The following is a 25,708-nucleotide window of genomic DNA, read 5'->3' as shown; positions in this document are numbered from 1 at the left end:
CCTCACCATCCTGTGCCGAAAGCTGTTCCCACCACCTTTGCCCTTGGTAAGGAATGACAAAGATAGAGGAGAAATGTTCTCCTAGAACAAATAAGCTGATATAATTTGAGATAGACTATTTGGTACAATAAACCTATGTCAAGGATGTGGGGTGCTTTACGGTATCTTCAACAGACAGCCCATCAAAATAGGAACAGTAATCCAAAAGGAACCCGTTGAAGACTGTGTAGAAACTGGTGGAGAAGTGAGGAAAAGAGCAAGAACATAAGAAACAGGCAAACAGGGGCACCTGGATGCCTCAGTCCATTAAGCGTCTGCCTTTAGCTCAGGTCATGATCTCAGGGTCCTGGGATATAGCCCAGCATTAGACTCCCTGTTCAGCGGGGAGTCTGCTTCTCCCTCTCCCCTGCTGGTTCCCTCACGCATGTGCTCTCTCTCTCTCAAATAAATAAAATCTTAAAACAAACAAACAAAAAGAAGCAGGCAAAAAAAAAAATAAAAGAAACAGGCAAGTGAACCGTATACATGATTAGAAGGTTTACCAAGGAAACATTAGAAGTATTACAGATATCATGATTGTATATAGCTATTATAAATATAATAATGATATGTAGTTATTATAGGTATCACATTCAAGGGGCACCTGGGTTGCTCAGTCTGTTAAGCATTTGCCTTTGGCTCAAGTCATGATCCCAGGGTCCTGGGATCGAGCCCTGCCCTATATGGGGAGAGGGAGCCTGCTTCTATCTCTCCCCCTGTCTGCTACTCCCCTGCTTGTGCTCGCTCTCTCTCTCTTTCTGTCAAATAAATATATATATATATGTATTTTTAAAATAAAATATTTAAAAAAGGGGGGGACATAGTCAAGAAATACAAGGGTTCAAAGAAGACACGTCAGACAGGAGGGGATTAAGAAAACAAGTTTATCTAAATCTCAAAACAAAATAGAGAAGAAAAATAAATTACAAAGCCACATGAGAAGCAAGCAAGTGATCAAACCCCACAACTGAAAAGATAGAAACATTGTGAAAGGCTTAAGGAAGTGACACTGAACAAAATTGAAAATATCAGTAGCTCCATGATGATAAAACTAAAGCTAATCAGGTAGAAGGCACTGATGTGCGAAATTCTTCATCCCATCTTAGATACATAATGGCTGGACACATGGAAATAAAATATATATACCCAGGTTCAGAATTAAGAAAGGGAAATCTCCAAGTACCAGAGACAAAAAGGGAAGGCAAAGTTAGATCAGCAACCTTGAGCTGAAGAGGAAAATGACTTAAGAGGGCATTAGATTTTGGCATACTCAAGCAGTAATAATGAAAGGGAAGTCTGGCAACCCCTGAGGATCTCCAAGATCCTTTCCAGGGCCCATAGAGTCAAAACTATTTTCACAATAATATTGAGACTGTATTTGAATTTATTACTCTCAAGTATACAGCAGAGGTTTCCTGAAGCTACTTGACCTATGATATTAACAACAGATTGAAGGGAGATTGACTCCAGCTGTCTTCTATTAAGCCAGACATGATAGAGATTTGCAAAAATGTAAAACAATGAGATTACGTGTTTTGCGCGTTTTGAGATATAAAGTTTATTTTTTATTACAAGTATGCTACTTATTTAACAGGTTTTCAGCATTGTTTTTAAACAAATTGACAAATTAATATTAACAAAATTTTTAATCACTTTTAACTTCCACTGAGACAAAAACTGATAGATATAACCCCACATAAAAATTATGTGGGATGTGTAAGAATTTTTTATTTTTATTTTAAAATTGACATATAATAAAATTGGCTTTGCTGACATACCATTTGGTGAATTTTAACACTCGTGTATGTTCATGTAAACACCGCAACCAGAATAAAAAAAAAAAAAAACAGTTCTTTTACCCCCAAAACTCCCTTGTGCTAAAAAAAAAAAAAACAAAACCAGACCCTTAACTATAGAGAGCAAGCTGATGGTTAGCAGAGGGGAGGTAAGTAAGGGATGGGTGAAATGGGTGGTGGGGCTCTCCCTCTGTCCCTCCCCCGCCTCTCTAAAAGTATAAAATAGGATAAAATAAAAACAAATGAGCCTATTAAAAAACAACAACAACAACACTTTCCGTGTGTTATCCCTTTGTCATACTCCCCGCCCCACGGGCTGACTCTGAAGCCCTGACAACTACTGATCTGTTCTCTATCACTGTTGTTACCCCTTTTTGAAATAGAATCATATAATACGTAACCCTGTGAGGCTTGATTCTTTCAGCATAATGCCTTTGAGATTCATTCAAATTGAGATCCATCAAAAGTTCATTCTTTTTTATTGCCAAGTAGTACTGCAGTTTGTTTATCCCTTTACCTGCTGGAGAACATTTGGGTTATTCCTACCTTGGGGCTATTACAAATCAAGCTGCTATGAACATTCATGTACAGGTTTCATGTGAATATTTCTCTAAGGTAAATACCCAGGAATGAGAGGGCAGGATCATATGATGAGTATATGTTTAACTTTAGGAGGAAAAAAACCCCTTTCAACTGTTTTCCCAAGTGGCTGTAGAACATTTTACCATGCTGAAGAGCAATATAGAAAAGTTCTGATTGCTCTGGATTCTTGCTGGCAGTTGGTTTTGCCAGTATTTTTTATTTTTTAAAAAGATTTTATTTATTTATTTGACAGAGAAAGATCACAAGCAGGCAGAGAGGATAGCAGAGAGAGGGAAGCAGGCTCCCCGCTGAGCAGAGAGTCCAATGTGGGGGCTGGATTCCAAGACCCTGAGACCATGACCTGAGCTGAAGGCAGAAGCTTAACCCAGTCAGTTACCCAGGTGCCCTATTTTACTTTTTTAAAAAATTATTTCCTCTCTTTTTAAAAAATTTATTTTTTTGTGTGTTTTATTATTATTATTATTATTATTTTAGAGAGAGACCATGAGTGAACATGAGCAGGGGTGGGGCAGAAGGAGAGGGTGAGAGAGAATCTTAAGCAGGCTCCATGTCTGGAGCTCCGCCAGGGGCTCAATCTCAGGACGCTGAGGTCATGACCTGGGTTGAAACCAACAATGTGTTGCTGAATGACTGAGCCACCCAGGCACCTGCAGTATTTTTTATTTTAGCCATTCTAATAAATGTGTAGTTGCAGCTCATCATGGTTTTAATATGTATTTTTCTAATGGCTAATGATGTTGAAAATCTTTTTATGTGCTTATTTCTATTCATATATCTTCTTTGCTGATGAACTTGTTTAAGTCTTTTGGGCATTTTCTAATGGACTTTTAATTTTCTTACTGAGTTTTGAGAGTTCTTTATATATGCTGGATACAAGTCCTTTGTCAGGTATGGGAATTGCAAATATTTCCTCTTGTCTGGAGCTCCTCTTACCATTCTTTTAACAGAATAGAACAAAATATTGTGATTTTTAAAAAAGATTTTATTTATTTGTCAGAGAGAGAGAGAGAGAGCATAAGCAGGGGGAATGGCAGGCAGAGGGAAAAAGAAGCAGGCTCCCTGTTGAGCAAGGATCCCAGTGCTCCATCCCAGGACCCTGGGATCATGGCCTGAGCCGAAGGCAGATGGTTAACCGACTGAGCCACCCAGGCATCCCAAAACTGTGATTTTCATGAAGTCTAATCTGACCTTTTTTCCCCTTTTATGGATCATCCTTTTGGTGTCATGTGAAAAAAACTGCCTAACTCCAGGTCATGAAGCTATTTCTACTATGTTTTCAGTTAGAAGTTTCATGTTTTATATTTTATATTTACATCAATTTTTGATTTTTAATTTTTATGTCAGATGGGAGGTTAAGGTTGAGGTTCATTTTTTTTTTTCAGTACATGGAAATTCAGTTTTTCCAATGTCATTTGTTGAAAAGACTTTGCTTTCTCAGGGCACTTGTTGGGATGAGCTCCAGGTGTGTTTTGGAAGGGATGGATCACTACATTTGACACCTGAAACGAATATTACACTGTATGTTAACTAATAGGAATTTTAATAAAAACCTGGTGAGAATGAAAGCGCTATCCTTTTTCAATTGAATTGTCTTAACACCTTTGTCAACAATTGATTGGTCATACCGGTGTGGTTCTATGTCTGGATGCTGTCCTGCATTGATCTGTGCGTGTGTCCCCTCACCAGTACTGCACTGTCTTGATTTCTGCAACTTCATAGTAAGTTCATGAGGCCATGAGGCAGGAACTGATTTCCATCCATTAAGCCATGAGCCACCCTTTCACACAAAGGGAACTAGTAAAATGTCACACAGAAGACCAGAAATATGGCAAGGAAATTCACCATTTATTCAGGAAGATAAGTGGAAAATAGTCACCTCTGAAAAAAAGGGCGGTGCTTATAATGAACAACTTCAAAATCATCAGAGAAATAGACAGGGATTTTTTTTTAAGTGATTGATCCAAAAGGAGGGAGGGATGAAGCAGGGAAAAGAAGAAAATATGGTTGAAAAAAAAAAACACAGGGACTTGTTTTTTTTGCTGATCACGGTGGAGTAAAAGGAGCTGGGTTTAGCTTTTTGTCTTAAACAACTAAAAATAATAGATAAATTATAGAAAACAATGGTTTTCAGGCATTGGACATCAGGCAGCAAAGGACACTGGCCCTTGAGAGAAAGGAAACAAACAAAGTGAACCCTATGATTACTTCTGCTTACTGTTTGGAGAGTTTTCAGGTCATAGCACAGGCAGGGAGATTCTAGAGAGAGCCTGGCAGTCTCCCTGAATCAAGAACACAGAATGGAAAATTCAAAGCACAAGGTTATTAGATTTGCAGCACAGAGTAGAATGTGTGTGTGTGTGTAAAAGAGAAAGAATGCCACAAGCTCAAGCACTTTGGAAATACTCAGGAGGTTCTCCTTGGGTCTTCAGCTAGTACTGAGCAGCACATGTGTATAGGGAAACTACCTGAGGCTAGGGAATGCATCGCAAGAAATGAGCATGGAGAAAACATTCTGGAGCTCAAACAGGGCTGGGAGGGGTTCATCTCCCCCATATCCAGAGTAGAGAAACCTTGTAATACACGGGGTTTTGGGTACAGTGCTCAGAAGAGTAGTGCCTCTGTAGAGAACACTATTAGCCATAAATGACTGCTATGATCTACTGGGAAAAATTAAAAATAAAAATAAAATTTCCTGCCAGTCCAGGAAATCCTCTGCTTGAATATAGAAAAGATAGAAAACAGGTTTATTACTGAATAAGCATTAAACCAGACTGTGATACATTACAGACAATCTGCTAATGAGATTGTAAAGCCAGAAATAAATCCCATTCTTATGGATGTAATTTATTCATTACATACATGTTCTTAAAATAAATGGTAAATTGTCCTTATATAAGAGGACCTGAAAGCAGTGTTTGCTATACACTCTTCCATAGTTCATCCGAAGTTCACCTGGTAATTGGAGTAGCCATCTGTGCTGGTTAATTGCCTTTATCTAAAGGAAAAAGAAAACTTCTCTTATTTCTACAATACGCAGGTGCTTACGGCTTAAAGCAAGGTGCTTAGGCTAAAATCCCAGGATGACAGAGAGAAATATGGGGACGCTATCTTCCTTGATGTGTACGTTTCAAAGAGATGGCTCCCAGTCCCTTAAGAAAAACAGTTCTGGGTTCCAAGGCTGGCAAGAGGCTTACTCCGTCCTCAAAAAGATTTACATGCATATCAAAGGGACAGGAAGGATTCACAAACGCCACATTTCTCAGGAAATACTCTAAGAAAAAGTAGGGAGTAAAGTGCTCTTTCCTTTTTGGCAACAGGGTAAGTTCCATTTTATTTTTATTTACCCTTCCAGATTTTACCTTACAAAGGTTAAAAGCAAGACTCGGAAGGGTCAGACTCTTGCCAAATAACTTGCCTGCCTCCCAGAAAAAGCTAAAAATTATTCAAAGAAATACAGAAAAGTTCAGTACCAAACAACATGAAACTCACAATTTTGGCACCCAATAAAAATTTACCAGGTATACAAAGAAGCAGGAAAATACGACTTATAATAAGAAAACTATAATCAACAGTAATAGACCCCAAAATGACACAGATGATAAAATTAGTAGACAAAGCCATTAAAATAAATGTTAAAACATATTTCATATATGGAAAGCATATAGGAAAACCTGAGTACATTAAGTGGAGAAATGGAAGATATAAGTAAAAGTCCACATTGAATTTGCAGAGATGAAAATATATGTTTATAATATGAAAGCAACAGTGTGACTCAAAAAGAAACACACAGGGCGCCTGGGTGGCTCAGTGGGTTAAGCCACTGCCTTCGGCTCAGGTCATGATCTCAGGGTCCTGGGATGGAGTCCCCCATCGGGCTTTCTGCTCAGCAGGGAGCCTGCTTCCTCCTCTCTCTCTCTCTCTCTCTGCCTGCCTCTCTGCCTACTTGTGATCTCTCTCTGTCAAATAAATAAATAAATAATCTTTAAAAAAAAGAAAGAAACACGCAGAAGAAAAATCTGAAAGTAAATGAACAGGACATTAGTGACCATGGGACAACTGCAAGCAACCGTAATACAGTTACGATTCTCAGGAGAGGAGAGAGAGAAGGGCAAAGAAAAACTATTAGGAGAAATAATGGCTAAAATGATCCCAAATATGATAAATCCTTAAGCTCACAAATCCAAGAAACAACAGACTCCAAGCACAAGAAAACTATAGTAAGGCACACCAACGTCAAGTTGCTCAAAAAAATACCGGTAAAGGAAAAAAAAAATCCTAAAAGGAACCAGAAAAAAGACACATTATGTGCAGAGGAACAAAAATAAAAATGATTCATATTTTTCACCAGAAACCAGATAAAGGCAGAAAACAGTGATGCAACATTTTTAAAGAGCTGGGGGAAAAAAAAAAAAACACAAAAAAACAAAAAAACAAACCCTTCAACCTAGAGTTGTATGCCTACCCAGCAGTAATATTTTCAAAAAGAAGGACAGATGAAGACCTTTGCAGACACACAGAAGTGGAAATAATCCTTCACCAGCAGCAGTACTACAAAAAAAAATGCTAAAGGATGTTTATCAGGGATGCCTGGGTGGCTCAGTCATTAAGTGCATGCCTTCGGCTCAGGTCATGGTCCCAGGGTCCTGGGATGGAGCCCACATCGGGCTCCCTGCTCCTCAGGAAACCTGCTTTTCCCTTTCTCACTCCCCCTGCTTGTGTTCCCTCTTTCGCTGTCTCTCTGTCAAATGAATAGATAAAATCTTAAAAAAATAAAAAATAAAAATAAATAAAAGGATGTCTTTCAGGAAGAAAGAAAATACCAGGTGAAACCTGGATCTGCTAAAAAGAAATTAAGAGGTTGAGGGGAACCTGGGTGGTTCAGTCAGTTAAGCGTCTGCCTTCAGGTCTGGTCATGATCCCACGGTCCTGAGATTGAGTCCCTCATTGGGCTCCCTGCTCAGTGAGGAGACTGCTGCTCCCTCTGCCTGCTGCTCCCCCAGCTTGTGCTCTCTCTGACAAAGGAATAAATAAAATCTTAAAAAAAAATTAAAAAAGAAAGGTCTCAAGTAAATAACCTAAGCTTCCATTTTAGGAAACTAGAAAAAGAGAAGCAAATCAAACACATTAAACAGAAGAATAGAAATAATAAATATTAGGGAGGAAATCCCTTATTATAAAATTTTAAAAAATAAGAAAAAAAATCAATGAAACCAAAAGCAGGTTCTTTCAAAAACATTAGTATAATTAATAAGCCTCCATTCAGGGGCTCCTGGGTGGCTCAGTCGGTTAAGCATCTGCCTTCAGCTCAGGTATGACCCCAGGGTCCTGGGGTCAAGCCTTGCATCGGGCTCCCTGCTTAGTGGGGAGACTGCCTTTTCCTCTACCTGCCACTCCCCATGCTTGTGCTCTCTCTGTCTCTGACAAATGAATAAATAAAAAATCTTTAAAAAATGATAATGAGGAAATATTATGAACAACTTGATGCCAATAAATCCAGCCACATAGATAAAATGGACAAATAATATGAAAGATACAAACTACCAAAGTCCCTATAGAAGAAATAGTCTAAACTGACCCATAACTAATAAAGAAACCAAAGTTTTTTTAAAATTTATTTTTATTTTGACAAAGATCACAAGTAGGCAGAGAGGCAGGCAGAGAGAGAGGAGGAAGCAGGCTCCCTGCTGAGCAGAGAGCCTGATTCGGAGCTTAATCCCAGGACCCTGAGATCATGACCTGAGCTGAAGGCAGAGGCTTTAACCCACTGAGCCACCCAGGTGCCCCGAAACTGAATTTTTGTTGACAAAGTTCTCTACAAAGTAATCTCCTGCACAGATGGTGATAAATTCATTGATAAATTCTACCAAACATTTATGGGGAAAATAATACAAATTCTAAACAAACTCTTCTAGAATACAGAAGAGGGATACTCTCTAACTAATTATATATGACCAACTTTACTCTAATGCCCAAATGAGGCAAAACAAAAACAAACTATAGACCAATATCCCTTCGGAGAATAGATACAAAAAAAATCATGAACAAGTAATTCATTTCAAGAATACCAGGAGGGTTCACTTTTTGAAAACCAATCAATATAATTCACAATATTTAAAGATGAATAAAATAACAAACCATATGATCATAGATTCAGAAAGAATATTTTACAAAATCCAACGTCCCTTCATGATAAAAATTCTCAGCAAACAAGCAAAAGAAAGGCACCTTCTCAACCTATTAAAGAATATCCACAGAAACCCTACATGTAACATCATACTTATGATGAAGAATGCAGTACTTTGACCCCAAGACTAGGAGAAGAATGTCTGCTCTCCACTTAGATTCGTTACTCTATTTGGGGTCCTAGCTGATGCAAGAAAGCAAGACAAAGAAATAAAAGGTATACAGAGGAGAAGCAAAGACTCAAAGCTCTCTTTTTAAGTCAGATGACATGAGAGTCTACAAAGACAATGCAAAGGAATTCACAAGAGGCTATTAGGACTAGCGAGTTTAGCAATGTTTAGATGAATATACAAAATAGATCAATATACAAAAATCACTTGCATTTCTAATTATTATCTACAATATCAATACCAACATCAATCAGGAATTGAATTTAAAAATCTATACTATTAACTGTGGCACAAAATACTTAGAAATCTTACAAAGTATGGACCAGTTCTGTGCATTGAGAATGAGAAAACATCAGTGAAAGAAATTACAAAATACCCGAATAAATTGAAAGGTATATCGTGATCATGGATATGAAGTCTCAATATTGTTAATTGTCCATTGTCTCCAAATGGAACTAGTGATTCAATGTAATCTCAACCAAAATTCTATCAGAATCTTTTTAGAAACTGACAAGCTGATTCTAAAACTCACATTAATTTCCAGAACTCCAAATAGTCAAATACTTTTTTTTTAAAAAAGGAAAATGCAATTGATTGATTGTACAGTGAGAGAGGGAACACAAGCAGGAGGAGAGGGAGAGGGGGAAGCAGGCTTCCCGTGGAGCAGGGAGTCTGATGTGGGGCTGGATCCCAGGACCCTGGGATCATAACCTGAGCTGAAGGCAGATGCTTAATGACTGAACTGCCCACGTGCCCCATCAACAGAGACTTTTTTTTTAAAAAGATTTATTTATTTGACAGATAGAGGTCACAAGTAGCCAGATAGGCAGGCAGAGAGAGAAGGGGAAGCAGGCTCCCCACTGAGCAGAGAGCCCGATGTGGGGCTCGATTCCTGGACCCCAGGATCATGACCTGAGCTGAAGCCAGAGGCTTTAACCCACTGAGCCACCCAGGCACCCCTCAACAGAGACTTTTTACATTAATTCTGATTTTTAAAAATACTTTATTAAACTATTATTTTATTATTGAGGTTTTGGTTTCTGTATAAATCTTCTAAATCTTTTTCCAGCTTGATTGAAATATAATTGATATATAACACTGTGAAAGTTTAAGGTTTACAAGGTAATGATTTGATGCACACAATTTTGGAAAAGGAAAATGAAGTTAGAATATTTATGATGAGTGACTTTAAGACTTATTATAAAGATACAGTAATCAAGATGGTATGGTATTGGCATGAATATAGGTAAATAGATCAATGGAACAGTTTAGAGTCCAAAAATAGGCAGACAGAAATGATTTCTGACAAAAATGGAAAGGTAATTCATTAGAGAAAAGACAGTATTTTCAATAAATAGTGTTCAAATAATTAGATCTTCAAATGCAAAAAAAAAAAAAGCTTTGATGCTTGCCTCTTTCCATTTATAAAAACTAACTCAAAATCTCCAGATGGTCATACACCTAAATGAAAAACCTAAAGCTTTAGTAAAACCTAAAAAAACCCAGAAGATATAAAACTTCTTTAAGAAAACATTGTAGAAAAAATGTTCTAACCTTGAGTTTGGCACATATTTCTCATATATAACACCGAAAGCATGGTTCACAGAGAAATAAATTGCACTCCATTAAATTTAAAGCTGTTCTTCAAATTTAGGAAATTTAAAGGAAATTTAAATTAGGACATTTGGGAAAGTGAAATGTTAGGAAAGTGAGCAGACAAACCTCAGATGGGAATAAAATATTTGCAAGTCCACACTTAACAAAGGACTTGTAACCAAAATATATAGAGAACTTTCAAAGCTGAATAGACCAGTAACCATTAAATAAATCATATTGATAGTTAAAAAAACAAAAACAAAAACAAAAAACACAGCTCCCCTTAGAGAAAGTCACAAGACCAAAATGACTTTACCATAGTTTTTTTTTTTTTTTTTTAAACTAGCCTTCAAAAATATAACTTCAACTCTGGTGGTGAATAAGAAAAACGTATCTATTTTTTGAGCCTAGAATAATTCCTTTTTAAAGAGATTTGAGAGTGTGAACAAGTGAGAGAGAATCTGTAGTAGGCTCCAGGCCCAGCTCAGAGCCCACCTGGGGCTCCACATGAGGCTCAGTCTAAGGACCCTGAGATCATGACCTGAGCTGAAATTAAGAGTTGGATATTTAACAGACTGAGACATCCAGGCGTCCCATGAGCCTAGAATAATCTTGATAGCCAAACGTGACCATGACAGTGCATAAAAATTTTTTTATAGGCTAATCTTGATTGCAAGCATAAATAAAAACTCCTAGGTAAAATACAAATGGTTTTATTTCCTTACATACATTTAAAAAATATGAGCAAGTAGGGGTGCTTGGGTGGCTCAGTTGGCAAGCATCTGCCTTTGGCTCAGGTCATGATCCCAGGGTTCTAGGAACAAGCCTTGGGCTCCCTGCTAGATGGGAAGTCTGTTTCTCCCTCTTTTACTCCCCCTGCTTGTGTTCTCTCTCTCACTGTGCCTCTCTCTGTCAAATAAATAAATAAAATCTTAAAAAATATACAAGCAAGTAGGGTTTATCCCATTATTTCAAGAGTAAGCTTAATTAAAGAATCTGTCTTAACAGATTCACCACATGAATAGATAAAAAGGAGAAAAACCATATGATCATCTTAGTTGTAGGAAAAGAAATCAGTACAATTAAACACCCATTCATAATTTAAAAACAAACAACAAAATGCAATGATACAGAGGTGAAAAAGGGTACCTACCTTAAATTTACAAAAGTAGGCATTACCTAATGTCATTGTCACCCAACATTATACTGCAGGTTCTAACAAATGCACTAAGATGATAAAAAGAAAGAAAACAAGAAGATTGGAAAAGGAGGTAAAAGTAATTCACAGACGACACGGCTGTCTATGTAAAAAATCTACAAGAATCTGGGGCACCTGGGTGGCTCAGTGGGTTAAAGCCTCTGCCTTTGGCTCAGGTCGTGATCAAGCCCTGCATCAGGCTCTCTGCTCAGCAGTGAGCCTGCTTCCCCCCTCTCTCTTTCTGTCGCTCTTTCTGTCTGCCTCTCTGCCTACTTGTGATCTCTGTCTGTCAAATAAATGAATAAAATCTTAAAAAAAAATCTACAAGAATCTATAAATGAACTATTAGAATAAGAAGTCAACAAGGTTGCTATGTACAAGAGTTTCCTGCAAATGTCAATAGCATTCCTACAGCAGCAACTAGCAGTTAAAATATAATTGTAGGGGTGCCTGGGTGGCTCAGTAGGTTGAGCCATGCCTTAGGCTCAGCTCATGATGCCAGGGTCCTGGGACTGAGCCCCACATTGAGCTCCTTGCTCAGCAGGAGGGTCTGCTTCTCCCTCTCCGTCTGCTGCTCCCCCTGTTTGTGTTCTCTCTCTCTCTCTCTCTCTCTCTCTCGCTGTCAAATAAATAAACAAAATCTTTTTAAAAAATGCAATTGTAAAGGAAGATCTCATTTGCAATGGAAAAAACCTTTAGGAATAAATCCCAAACCGTTATTTTACTTAAAGTAATATATATAATTTCAAATTTATTTCTATCTAATTATCTATACTTTTATGTCCACTTAATCAAAATATTTAGTATCTACTATGTGCCAGGCACTGTTTTTAGGACCAGAGATGTAGACGTGAATGTAGAGGTTTTGTAGCTTCCATGAGATTTACATCCTAGCAGGAGTGAGTGATAATAAATAAGGTGAGTAAACTTTATAGCCTTGGAAAAAGTGCTTGAAGAAAAATAAATCAAGTTAAAGGAATAAATGACAAAGGTGGTGGTATTTTAGGAGTGGTAGAAGGGAAGGAGAAGACATGAGCAGGGACCCAGGTGAAGTGGGAAGCTTGCCAAGGCACTGGGAGGGGATGTGAGGAGGGGTGAGGAGGGAAGGGAGAACTTTCCAGCAGAGGGAGTGGCAAGTGCAAAGGCCCCAAGCTGGGAACAGCATGGCAGTTCTAAAAGTGCAACACAGGGGTGCCTGGGTAGCTCAGTCACTGGGCGTCTGCCTTCTGCTCAGGTCATGACCCCAGGGTTCTGGGATGGAGCCCCGCATTGGGCTCCTGGCTCCGTGGAGAGCATGCTTCTCCCTCTGCCTGCTGCTCCCCCTGCTTGTACTTGTTCACTCTTCTCTCTGCCAAATATATAAATAAAATCTTTTAAAAAATAAAAGATCAACACAAATTGAGTGTGTTTAGAGGAGAATTACGGAAGGAATAGGTCATAGAGCCTTTCTTTTTAAAAGTTATTTTAAAAATTCAAGTATAATTATCATATATGTTATATTAGTTTCAGGTGTACAGTAATGATTCGACTCTTCTATACAGGACTCAGTGCTCATCAAGGTAAGTTCACTCTTCATCCCCATCCCCTATTTCACCCATCCCCCACCCACCTCCCCTTTGGTAGCCACATTTGTTTTCTGCAGTTAAAAGGCTGGTTTTGTTTGCTTGTCTCTTTTTCCTTTGTTCATTTGTTTTGTTTCTTAGCTTGCACCTATAAGTGAAATCATATGCTTTTGACTTTCCATAGAGCTTTTCTTGTAAGCCATGGTAAGGAGTACACATTTTTGTTTGAGCAAGAGGGGTAAGCCATTAAATGGTTTGGAACACAGCAGTAGCTCAATTTGGTTTGTGTTATGAAAGGATCCCTTTGACTTCTGTGTTGTGAATAGCATATAAGGTGGCAAGGGTAGAATCAGAGAGGCTAGTATGGAGAATATTACGGTAATCTGAGTTGGAAATCATGGTGTTTAAGAACAGCAAGGTAGTGGTGGAGGAGATGAGAAGGGGGTAGGATTCTGGGTATATTTTGGAAAGCAAGCCAAAAGGATTTGCTCATAGATTGGATGTGGGGTGTGAGAATAACAAATGAACAAAAGAGAATCGGATAGAATTAGGGTTACAGTTATGGCCAAAGTATTTTGGCTTGCGTAACTGGAAGGGAGTTTCCCATCAACCGAGATGGGGCATGTTGGGGATAGAACAAATGTTCTAGGAAAATTCCTTGAAAAATCAGGGGTACAGTGTTGAACATCCTAAGATTGAGACATCTGCTAGACATCTGAGTCGAGATGTCAAGAGGGCAGTTAGATGCATGATCTGGAAGGAGATAGGTGAGATACTAGGTTTAGGGAGAAAAGTTTGGAAGTCAAGGTCTATTAATGCTGAAACCATGAGGCTGAATCAACTCACCTGGGGAACGAATGCGGAAAAGAGGAATAAGAACCCTTAGGTAGTTGAGCACCCTCTTAACCATTTTGTTCTAGCACAGGCAGGTTTTGAGATCTAAGTGGTGGACTCTACATTTTTTCCCCATTCACTTTGGGATTTTCTGTTTGTCAGTGTCAACATGTTTCCCTACTTGTGTTGGAAATGCCACTGTGTCCCTTCTGTCTGCCATCTTCAGCCTCTCTTTGCTAGATCAAGTAATTTCCTTACCTGCAGTCAGTCGTCAGCCTAGTCCCAGTTCCTGACACATTTCATACTGGAAGCCCAAAGGGCTCCAGAAATATCAAGATCTTAAAAAAAATTGCAAGATCTTCCTCAGTGGGCCTTAGGACTGAGGGACTTCCCTGTTGGCTGGGAATAAAATGCCTTTCTCTGGGATGCTACATCTCCATTAGTAGGAGTGAAGGCCAAGGCCTCAATGCTTACCCATTTCTCCCTCTGAACACTCACACATTGGCCACCACTTGCTGTCTTAATAGTACCAGAACCTAGTTCTTTATGCCCTTCGACCTTGTTTATGTCAGTCATCACAAGACCCTAGGACTCCTGGGTAACCCTCTGCTCATCTCATGTCCTAATCCCATACAACTTTGTGTATTTACCTAACATATCCCCACCTCTTAGCCCCCTCCAGATCCTGAAATCCCCTACTGTGCCTTCTGGAACCATAGTCCTGCTTTGCTCAGGACCATTCCTTTATCCATGGTATACCCTTTAACATGTGGCATTCTCAAATGTCCCAGATCAGATAATAAATTATACAGTCAAAATAGTTAGCAAAGTTCCCTCTAGTCTTTCCCTGTTTATCAAATGCTTCCCTCACCTTCTTGATCTTACTGAAATCTGGATCTATCCAAGGACCTTATAGCCCAATGCCACAGCTTGTGGTCCCTCACGGCCACTTCCAAAATCATTCTCCCTTTCTTCTAATTGAAAATCCCCATCTTTGAATTCCCTGTCACAGAATATATTATTTATATGATATAATATGTAATATATATGACTATATTTTTGTATCCTACCTTGGGGTAGTTCCCTATAGACCCTTAGGTGCCACTCCAATTTCTCAAAGATTTTTGCTTTTGTCTCACTGTCACTTTCTCCAATGAATCCTGTTCTAATTCTCTGTGATTTCAATATCTCAAAAACTGATCCTCCCAACAGCCCAGGCTCCAATTTCTTGAAATCCACTCTTCCAGTTTTGTCTTCTACCTAATCACAGTCATTTGCCTCCATCATGTTATTACCAATAATTTCTACTTCTCTCCTCTATCCCCAGAGCTGAACATGGTTGGAGAAAAACACAAAATGACATTTTCTCTTTAAATTCAAGACCACGAACCTGAAGTGGGCACTTAATGTTGCCAGGAAATCACATAATATTATCCTGGTCCATTTGCTCTCCCGGTTTCCTAGACAACTATTTCATATCTTCTCGTCTCCCTTCAAACCTCTAACACCTCCACACCCGTCCTCACTCTCAGATTCTGACCTTGCTTCTGATTTCACTGAGCAAGCAGAGACAATTAGAAAACAAAGCCCACAAATTTCCACTGCTGCATCTACCCACCTGCCTAAATCTATGGGTATATTCTATCCTTTTCTCCTGCGACTGTGGATGAACAGTTCTGCTCCCAGCTGAGTCACCCCTCCACTTTTTGCTTGACCCCCTACTCTTCTGACACCCACTCTCCTCTGTTCCCCCCCCACATGTTCTTTTCCATCAGCTTCACCATGCTATTAGTACTCCCACTAAAAGATTTAAAATGTCTTCTTTTGAGCCACTTTCCCTTGCTCACAATTGACCCTATGTCTCTCTTCTCCTTTATAGCAAGCTCCTCACTAGGATTATCTATACTTGATGTCTACAGTTCCTCTCCTGCATCTTTATTTTATTTTATTTTATTTTATTTTATTTTAAATATTTTAGTTCTTTATTTGAGACAGAGAGAGAGAGCACAAGTAGGGCAAACAGTAGGCAGAGGGAGAAGGAGAAGCAGGTTACCCACTGAGCAGAGAGCCCAGTGCTGGCCTTGATCCCAGGATTCTGGGATCATGACCTGAACCGAAGGCAGCCCCTTAACCAACTCAGGCATCCAGGCTCCCCTCCCCTCTCTTTATTTTAAAGATTTTATTTATTCATTTCAGAGAAAGAGAGAGAGAGAGAGAGAGAAACACAAGTGGGGAAGAGGGGCAGAGGGAGAGAGAGAAACAGACTCCCCACTGAGCAGAGAGCCTGAGGCGGGGCTCCATCCCAGGACCTTGAGATCTTGACCTTAGCCAAAGGCAGACAACTAGCTGAGCCACTCAGGTGCCCCTCCCCTTCTTTTAAAGTATTTTTTTTTAAAGATTTTATTTATTTATTTGACAGACAGAGATCACAAGCAGGTAGAGAGGCAGGCAGAGAGAGAGAGAGAGGAGGAAGCAGCTCCCCGCTAAGCAGGGAGCCCGATGTGGGACTCGATCCCAGGACCCTGAGATCATGACCTGAGCCGAAAGCAGAGGCTTAACCCTCTGAGCCACCCAGGCACCCTTTTTAAAGTATTTTTATTTTGAAATTATTATAGATTCACAGGAAGTTGTAAAACACTAGAGAGGTCCTTTGTAAACTTCGCCCAGATTCCCCCCCGAGTCATATCTTACAAACCACAGTAGAATATTGAATCCAGGAAACTGACATTTGGACAAAGCATGTGAATAGTTCTATGACATTTTATCACGTGTGTAGATTTGTGCAACCACGCAACCAGGATACAGAATGGTTCCATCACCATGAAGATCTCTCTGCTACCACTGCTTTGTTGTCACACCCATTCTCCTCCCTCCACCATCCTTAGGTCCTGGCGACCAGTAATCTGTTCTCCATCTCTATATTAAATTTTTTACATTCACCATAATGTCCTTGAGATCCATTGAAGTTATTGCATGTACGATCTATTTTCCTCCTTCTCTCCTCTTTCCATGTGTGTTACACAAAAAGAGGGTGGAGGGGCGCCTGGTGGCTCAGTAGGTTAAGCGTCTGCATTCGGCTCAGGTCATGATCCCAGAATGCTGGGATCGAGTCCCCTGTGGGATCCTCCAGAACTGGGACCCTGCCGCCTTGGAATTCTGATCACCTCCAGAGGCCTGGGGTCCCGGGACTGGAGGCTCGCCATCTTGCTGTCTTCTCGGTAGTGTAGCTGGGAGGTGCTCCGCATGAACCCAAGCGGGGTGAAGAGCTTCACGCTGATGCTCTGGTGGAAGGATCTTGATATTTCAATGAATCCAGTGTCCCTCAGCTCTCCGGCTTCCAGGCTCCCCCAGGAAACTCTCCTGGCCAAGGACGCACACCAGGGGCCAGCGACAATGACACTGAGCGATGGGGCCCCGTCTGTTCCTTCTCATACAGGACCTTGAACTCGTTCTAGGTCACATGGTAAGCGTATGTTTATTTTTTTCAGAAACTGCTAAACTATTTTCCACAGCAGCCGGACCATTTTGCTTCCCGCCAGAAATGTCTGAAACAAGGCTTCTGCGTATCCTTGCCAGCATTTAGTATTATTGCTGTTTACTTAGTCTGGCAGTCCCAGTAGGTATGCAGCAAACCTTCATCTAAGTCCTAATATGCATTTCCCTGAGGGCTGGTGTAGTCGACCATCTTTTCATTTGTTTATTTACCCTCTGCATATCCTTTTCAGTCAAATGCTTCTTCCTGTCTTTTGCTCCTTTTCTAATTGGGTTGTTTGTTTTCTTTTACTGTTCAATTTTGAGTGTTCTTTATATATTCCATTCTTTTAGCCCTCGAAAAGTGCTGTGCCACTTTCTTCAGGCCTCCACGGTTTGTGCTGAGAAATATGCCAATGATTTTGTCAGCCTAAGTAAGGTGTCATTTCTCACTTGGTGCTTTCAAGATTTTTACTTTGTCTTTACTTTTCAAAAGTTTGATTACCATGTGTCTTGGCATGGATTTGTTTGGGTTTATTTTGTTTGTGATTTGCTCTGCTACTGAACCTGTAGGTTGATGTCTTTCCCCAAATTTGGGAAATTTTTAGTTATTGTAGCTTTCCGTCCTTAAATTTCCATTTGGTTCTCCTTAATGTCATCTGTTTTTTTGTTGAGACTTCCTACTTTTTCATTGATTTCAAATCTGTTCTGGAACCACTCTGAAGCATTTTTATGTCGAATGCTTTAGAAATGCTTGTAATATAATTCCAACATCAGCATCACATAGATCTTGGTGTCTGTTTACTGATTTTTATTGGTAAGTTTTTCCTGTTTCTTGTTATGACAAGTGATTTTTATTTGTATCCTGGAAGTTTTGGTTGTTACGTTATGAGACTTTTGATCTTTTATTTAAAAAGGTTTTATTTATGTATTTGAGAGCGAGAGTGAGAGAGAAAGTGCAGGCGCGCTTGCACACGTGCAAGCAAGACAGGGCAGGGCAGAGGGAGAAGGGAATTCCTCGGTGAGCCAGGAGCTCAACCTGGGGCTTGATCCCAGGACCTCAAGATCATGACCTGAGCTGAAGCCAGATACTTAACCCATTGAACCACCCAGGTGCCCTGAGACTTTTGATCTTATTTAAATCTTCTGTTTAGCTGATCTCCCCTGATACCCTGTCAGGAAGGGAGTGCCACATTGACATTGCTACAGCTAGTTGGATGTAGAAGACATTATTTCCTACCTTATTTTCACCATGGTCAGGAGAGGCACCTGGTTACTATTGGGAGTAGGTGAGAATTGAAGCTCCCCACTAGGCCTCCATTGACACCACTCATGCACTGTGTCATTCATCAGGCTCCAAGGTCCCTAGTCAGTTTTCTTTCTGTTTCTCTTTCAAAACATTTTTCACTTTGTTTTATATATACCATCCAGGGGTTTTACTTAGTTGGAGGAGGAGGGTTAGGTGTGTTTGCTTCATCTTATGAACTGAAATGTTTCCTTTTCCATTTTCTCTTAAACCCATTCTTACCCAACTTCTATCTTTCATGGCACTACCAAAATTGGTCTTGTCAAAGTCACCAGTAATTTTCACATTGCCAAATCCAATGTTGTCTTTATTTTTACTTGATCCATCAGCTACATTAAACTTGGTTGATCGCTCTTTTTTTGAAAGATTTTATTTATTTATTTGAGAGAGAGAGAGAGAGCGAGCACAGGCAGGGGGATCAGCAGAGGGAGAAGGAGAAGTAGACTTCCCGCTGAGCAGGGAGCCCATGGAGGGGCTCCATCCCAGGCCCCTGGGACCATGACCCCAGCCAAAGGCAGACGCTTAACTGACTGAGCCACCCAGGCTCCCCTAAACTTGGTTGATCTTTCTTCCTAAAACACTTTTTTCACTGGTGCCTGGGTGGTTCTGTTGGTTAAGCAGCCCACGCTTGATTTCAACTCAGGTCAAGGTCTCAGAGTCCTGGGATCGTGTCCTGCATCTGGTACCCCTGCTCAGTGGAGCCTCTGCTCCTTCTCCTCCTTCACCCCCCTCTCTCTGTATCAAATAAATAAAGAAATCTTAAAAAAAACACACTTTCTTCACTTGTTTCCAGGACACCAAACCACTCAGTATTTCTTCTATCGCATGGCTTTTCTTTCTTAGTTTTCTTTTTAGTTCCTTCTTGGCTTCCTGATTACTTCCTGTAGACGTATTCCAGGGTTCTGTCTCGTCCTGATCTCTCCTGTATCTCTTTCTCCGTTGGTCATCTGATCCGATTTCATGGCTTTAAACGCCATCTACTGTCAGCCTTCAAATTTGTATCTTTGGTGCAAAACTTGGCCCTAAACTACTATATACAACTTGTATATCCACTTGCCTATTTAATATCTCCACTTGGACATATAACACATAATTCAAAATGTAAAATGTAAAAAACAAAACTTCTGATCTCCACCTTCCCCAGAGCTGCTTGTCCTTCATTATTCCTCATTGCTCAGGCCACAAACCTTGGGCTCCTTCTTGACATCCCTCTTTCTCTAACACCTCACATCTAATCCATCAGCAAATCCTGATGGTGCCACCTTGAAAGTAAATACACAGTCTGACCAATTCTGATCATCCTCACTGCTATGTCTTTGGTCCAAGCTACCATTATCTCTTGTCCGGATTGCTGAAAGAACCTCTTAACTTGTGCTTCTCCCTCTCACTGAACACAGTAGCCACGGCAATCCTTTTAAGAGAGAAGTCAATCAAATCACCCCTTTTTTGAACCCTTCCCATGACTCCCAAGCCGAGGCTCAAGCAAGAGTAAAATCAAAGTCCTGTGCCAGCCTCTATGATCCATCCCACCGTGAGTTCTCTGACCTCATCACCAACCAATCTCTCTCTCCCATCACACTAGCCTCCTCACTATTCCCAGTCACACCAGGCATGCTCCCTTCTAAGAGCCTTCACACTTGCTTTCTCTCTGCCTGCAGTACTCTTTCTCTATGTTCCCACATTGAACTATTCTCATGCTTGCTAAAGGTTCTTTTTCAAGTGTCAACTTCTCTCAAAGCCTTCTCTGACTCCTCTATTTTAAATTGTAACCCGCTCTCCAGATCTCTCCATACCTCTTTGCAGATTCTTTTTTTTACCTTACCTCCGACATATACTATATAATATTCTTATTTATCTTGTTCATCCTCTGTCTTCACTGCCCTCCAAAGAGTATAAGCTCAGTGAGGGCATGGACTTCGTTGTTGTTGTTCACTGCTGCATTTTCTGTATCTGGAACAGTATGGCACGTGGTAAGTCCCAGTGTATAGCAAATGAATATGTAGTCTGATTTTGGTTGCGGTGTCCCAGATCTTTTTTTTTTAATTTTTAAATATTTTATTTATTTATTTGCAGGGAGAGGGAGAGAGATAGAACACAAGCAGGAAGGCATGGCAGGCAGAGGGAGAAACAGGCAGGGCACCTGATGTAGGACTCAATCCCAGGACCTTGAGATCATGACCTGAGCCGAAGGCAGCGGCTTAATCCACTGAGCCACCCAGGCGCCCCTAGTGTCCCAGTTCTAACTGGTAATGACTGCTTCATTTTTCACGGACTTGGAATCTTATAGTTTTATTTTATTATTATTATTTTACCTCCTTGACATCTTAGAGTCAACTTATCTATTTTGCGACTGTTGTTAGATTCTGAAGGTTGTCAGAATAATAGACCAGTAGTAACAAAAACTAGAATGCGTTCTTGTCATATTTGTATCTACTTTAATAAATAACTATTCTGCATAGGCTAAAGCACAGTCAGATAAAGACAAATACCATATAATTTCACCCAAAAGTGGAAGTTAAGAAAAAAACAACAACAACAAATGAACAAATGGAAAAAAGAGAGAAACAAACCCCAAAACAGACTCTTAACTACAGAGAACAAAGAAGTGGTTCCCGGGGGTGGGGGCGAGGTGGGGAGATGGGTGAAATAGTGAAGATCGAGAGTACATTTACCTTGATGAGCACTGAGTAATAAATGGAATTTTCGAATCACTATACTGTACATCTGAAACTAATATAACACTGTGTTAACTATACTGGAACTAACATAAACAAATGAATTGACTGACAAAAATATATTAAAAATGAGATAATCAAGCGAAGGGATAATACAGATAGGAAAAATAGAACGTAACTCAAGGTGAGGTTAATACGAAACGCAATCTGTAAGCTTCCATTCAATTTTTTTAGGATTTTATTTATTTATTTGACAGAGAGAGGGCCATAGAACACAAGTGGGGGGAACAGTACAAGGAGAGGGAGAAGCATGTTTCCCACCGAGCAAGGAGCCCAATGCGGGGCCTGTTCCCAGGACCCTGGGATCATGATCTGAGCCGAAGGCAGCCGTTTAACCGACTGAGCCACTCAGGACCCCCTTCCGTTCGCTTTTGGCTCTGAGCTCTCTAGTAGCCAAGGCAAAAAGGGAAAGAGAAAAACAGGCAAGCAGGATTCACTGATCCTATTCCTAACTGAGAGCAACACCCTCCTCCAGGGAGCCATATTCTTTAACTGACCAGTAGATGGCGGACATTTCACATAGATCACAGAGCCAGCCCTTTCATGCAAGCCTGCTATACCGAGCCTGATGTCAATAACAACATCCATTCTCTGAATTACGGGCCTTGTTATTTAGAGCATTTACTTCTTAGTGCAGTTCCGGGGAGAAGCTATTATTATCCCCACTTTAGAAATATGGAGACTGGCTCAGAGATAAAATCTCTTGCTCAAGCCTGGATTCCACACTGGCTCTTGTTCCAGATTCTGCTTTTTCTATTGCCACGCTGTCAATCTGCTGTCATTTGGAAAGCTAAGGCAGGTTTTCTTTTTTTCTGATTGGTGGAGCTCTTGGGAAGCTGTCTTTGACCCAAGGTCTTTGTTCGTGCTGAAATTCAAGCTCTGACCCTAAGTAGCTGTTTCAGACTAGGCAAATCACTTAATCTGCTTGCCTTGGCTTCCTCCTCTGACAAATGGGAGTGCTAACATCTGGTCCATGGAATTCTGAAGGTGGTGTGAGGATAGAAGGGGGAAAGAGAGGTGAAAACGCTCTGCAAAATAGAAAACACTGTAAGAATGATGAACTGAACATTTATTTTACTTATTTAAAGACTTTATTTATTTGAAAGAGAGGGAAAAGGAAGAGAGATGGAGAGAGAGAGAGAGAGCACATGGGTGAGACGAAAGGCAGAGGGAGAAGCAGACTCTCCACGGAGCAGGGAGCCGGACATGGGGCTCAATCCCAGGACTTAGGGATCATGACCTGAGCTGAAGGCAGATGCTCAATGGACTATGGCACCCCTAAACCCAGCATTTATCAAGTGCCAACTATGAGCTGGGCACGGTGGCAGTGCTGGAAGGCAATACTACTCAAAGTGTGGTCTGTAGCCCAGTACCAGTCCACAAACTGTTTATTAGTGGTCTGTGACAAGAAATTGAGAATAAGTGTTTCAAAACCATAATGATTCGACAGAGTAATTCTATGCTGAATATAATCATGAAAACACTGGGCTTGAATTTTGTATGTGTGTGTTTTGATATTGCTAGTATTTGATTTCTATTGTATTTCATCAAAGTATTGGTACACGATGGGTTCAGGAGGAAAATGGTCCTTCCTCACAAATGGTTTGAAAAGGAGTGCTTCGATGAATAGAAAGGAAATCGAGGATGTGGGCTGTGTCCTCAGGGAGCACTCACGCTCGTGGGTGAACAGGTGTCACAGTGGTTCTGAGACCCCATTGCTGCCATTCCACCTGCTTCGACTCCTTCATGGAACAGTAGGCTACACAGAGCTACATGTGCCAACAGATTAGAGAACTGCGAGTCCTCAGATCAAACAAACTCTCCTATTTGCCATCCCAGAATACCAGCAGCTTGAATCTAGATAGAATTAGACTTCTCTCAAATAGAGAGCAATCTGATACATGATTTTTAAAAAAAATATTTTATTTGTTTACTTGTGTGTGTGTGTGTGTGTGTGTGTATGAGAGAGAGAGAGAGAGAGAGCGAACCCAAGTGGGGGAGCAGCAGGCAAAGGGAGAAGCAGGCTCCCTGCTGAGCCAGGAGCCCCATATGAGGCTCGATCCCAGGATCCTGGGATCATGACCTGAGCCGAAGGCAGACACTTAACTGAGCCATCCAGGCGTCCCTGACACATGATTTTTTAAGAGTAAAATTTCTCATGGAAACCATCTGTGAAAAATTATGCTGGGCCCAATTAGAGAACTGTAAAGACTGGGTTTTTGTATATCATAGACTTTCCAGTATATGCTTACAGGCTAACGGCATCTTTCTGTAGCTGGTACTAAGGCAATAAGCTAACCAACGGTCCTTCAGTCTAAACACTATTGTTGACGGGCTATTCAAATGTTTTTCCACATTACTTTTCAGATATATAATTGAATAGGTAATACGCTTCCGTGGCACAAAATTGAGAAAGTACTCGGCTCCACATCTTGCTTTTTCATAGATCTTTATGTATGAGTACATAAAGAGTTTTCTCATTGGGTAGACATACCAGTATTTATTTGGTCAGTCCTCTCTTGATGGATCTGGTTGCTTCTCATTTTTTGTTATTTTTTAAAAGATTTTATTTATTTATTTGAGAGAGAGGGAGAGAGCAGGAAAGCACAAGCAGGGGAGAGAGGCAGGCAGAGGGAGAAGCAGGCTTCTCGCCCAGCATGACTCCATCCAGTACCCTGAGATCATGACCTGAGCCAAAGGTCATGATCCCAGGACCCTGATCATGACCTGAGCCGAAGGTCACTTATCCGAGTGAGCCACCCAAGCCCCCATCATTTTTTGTTATTATACACACACTACAGTGAATAACCAGCCTTGCACACATAACAGTTTATATCAATGCAAACATAACTGGAGGAGAAATTCCTAGAAATAGAATTTTGGTATGAAAGTCTCATGTATTTGTACTTCTTATAGTTACCGCAAAAATTGCCCTCAATTGACTAGTTGCCCTCCCATCAGCAATTTATGAGAGGACTTCCCCATCCCAGCTTTGTCAACACAGTGCATTGCCAATGTTTTTATACTTTACCAATGGTATCTCACTGTAATTTTCATTAGTGTTTCTCCAGTCATGGGGTTAGTTACCATTATTGACATACAAACCCTTTGTTAATTTTGATGCTCAGCTATCCAGATACAGAGCAATTACAAATGATCCCAGATCACCCTGTTTTCGGAATTTTCTAACCTACTGCTTCGATGGAGCCCCCAAACTAGAGGACGTTGTTCATTTCCTTTCATTTGGCCCCATTTTTCCAGAACTATCTAAGGCATTTCTGGGGGCACCCCAGATATTTTATTTTAAAACCAGTATCCCTATGGGCTAACATGGTGCCTGGCACAACAGGAAGGGTTCAAACAAACTGTGGAACAAATAAATTAAGAATAACACCAGAAACATTCACTCACTACTTCATATGGCTATATACTTATGTAACTTTCAGTCTGTGTTTGCAATGACGATTTCAAAACTAAAGATAGGGCTGCTTTAGACAGGACATTTGATATGCGGCAGTGAGATACTGTTCTGGGGCTTTTGCTTTTGCAAAATTCACTTTCAAGGGCTGCCTTTTATTTTACAGAGAAGTTTACTGTTTTATTCTTTCTTTATAGTTAACTTTTAAGAGCATGTTGTGTTTACTTTTTGCTTTATAAGACCTGACATGGCTTTTGACCCAATCTGTTGACCACTATGGGGGGGGGGTGGGAACATTCTTCTTTTTTAAAAAAATTTTTAAATTTTGTATAATTTATGATATATCTTTTTTTTACTTTTTTAAAATTAAATTTATTTTTTTAAATAAACATATAATGTATTTTTATCCCCAGGGGTACAGGTCTGTGAATCGCCAGGTTTACTCATTTCACAGCACTCATCATAGCACATACCCTCCCCAATGTCCATATCCCCACCACCTTCGCCCGTCCTCCCTCCCCCCAGCAACCCTCAGTCTATTTTTTATGGTTTCTTTTATGGTTTCTCTCCCTCCCAATCCCACCTTCTTTCATTTTTTCTTTTCCTACTCCCCAACCCCCCCACATTGCATCTCCACTTCTTCATAACAGGGGAGATCATATGAAAGTTGTCTTTCTCTGATTGACTTATTTCACTAAGCAAAATACCCTCTAGTTCCATCCACATCATCGCAAATGGCAAGATTTCATTTCTTTTGATGGCTGCATAGTATTCCATTGTGTAATATACCACATCTT

The 25,708-nt window shown here is 40.3% G+C and overlaps 1 long non-coding RNA gene across 1 annotated transcript in view; it reads left to right on the top strand.

Annotated features, from left to right (window-relative positions):
* LOC309856680 overlaps positions 1-25,708 on the top strand; it is a 45,909-nt gene that overhangs the window by 16,786 nt on the left and 3,415 nt on the right. The window contains exon 2 of the long non-coding RNA XR_014307318.1: positions 13,089-13,144. This is a non-coding gene — a long non-coding RNA (uncharacterized lncRNA). The remainder of the gene's footprint in view (positions 1-13,088; positions 13,145-25,708) is intronic.

This window comes from Mustela nivalis, assembly GCF_964662115.1.
Source record: "Mustela nivalis genome assembly, chromosome: X".
In the NCBI taxonomy this organism is placed as follows: Eukaryota; Metazoa; Chordata; class Mammalia; order Carnivora; family Mustelidae; genus Mustela; species Mustela nivalis.
This window is presented reverse-complemented; position numbering and strand designations above follow the sequence as displayed.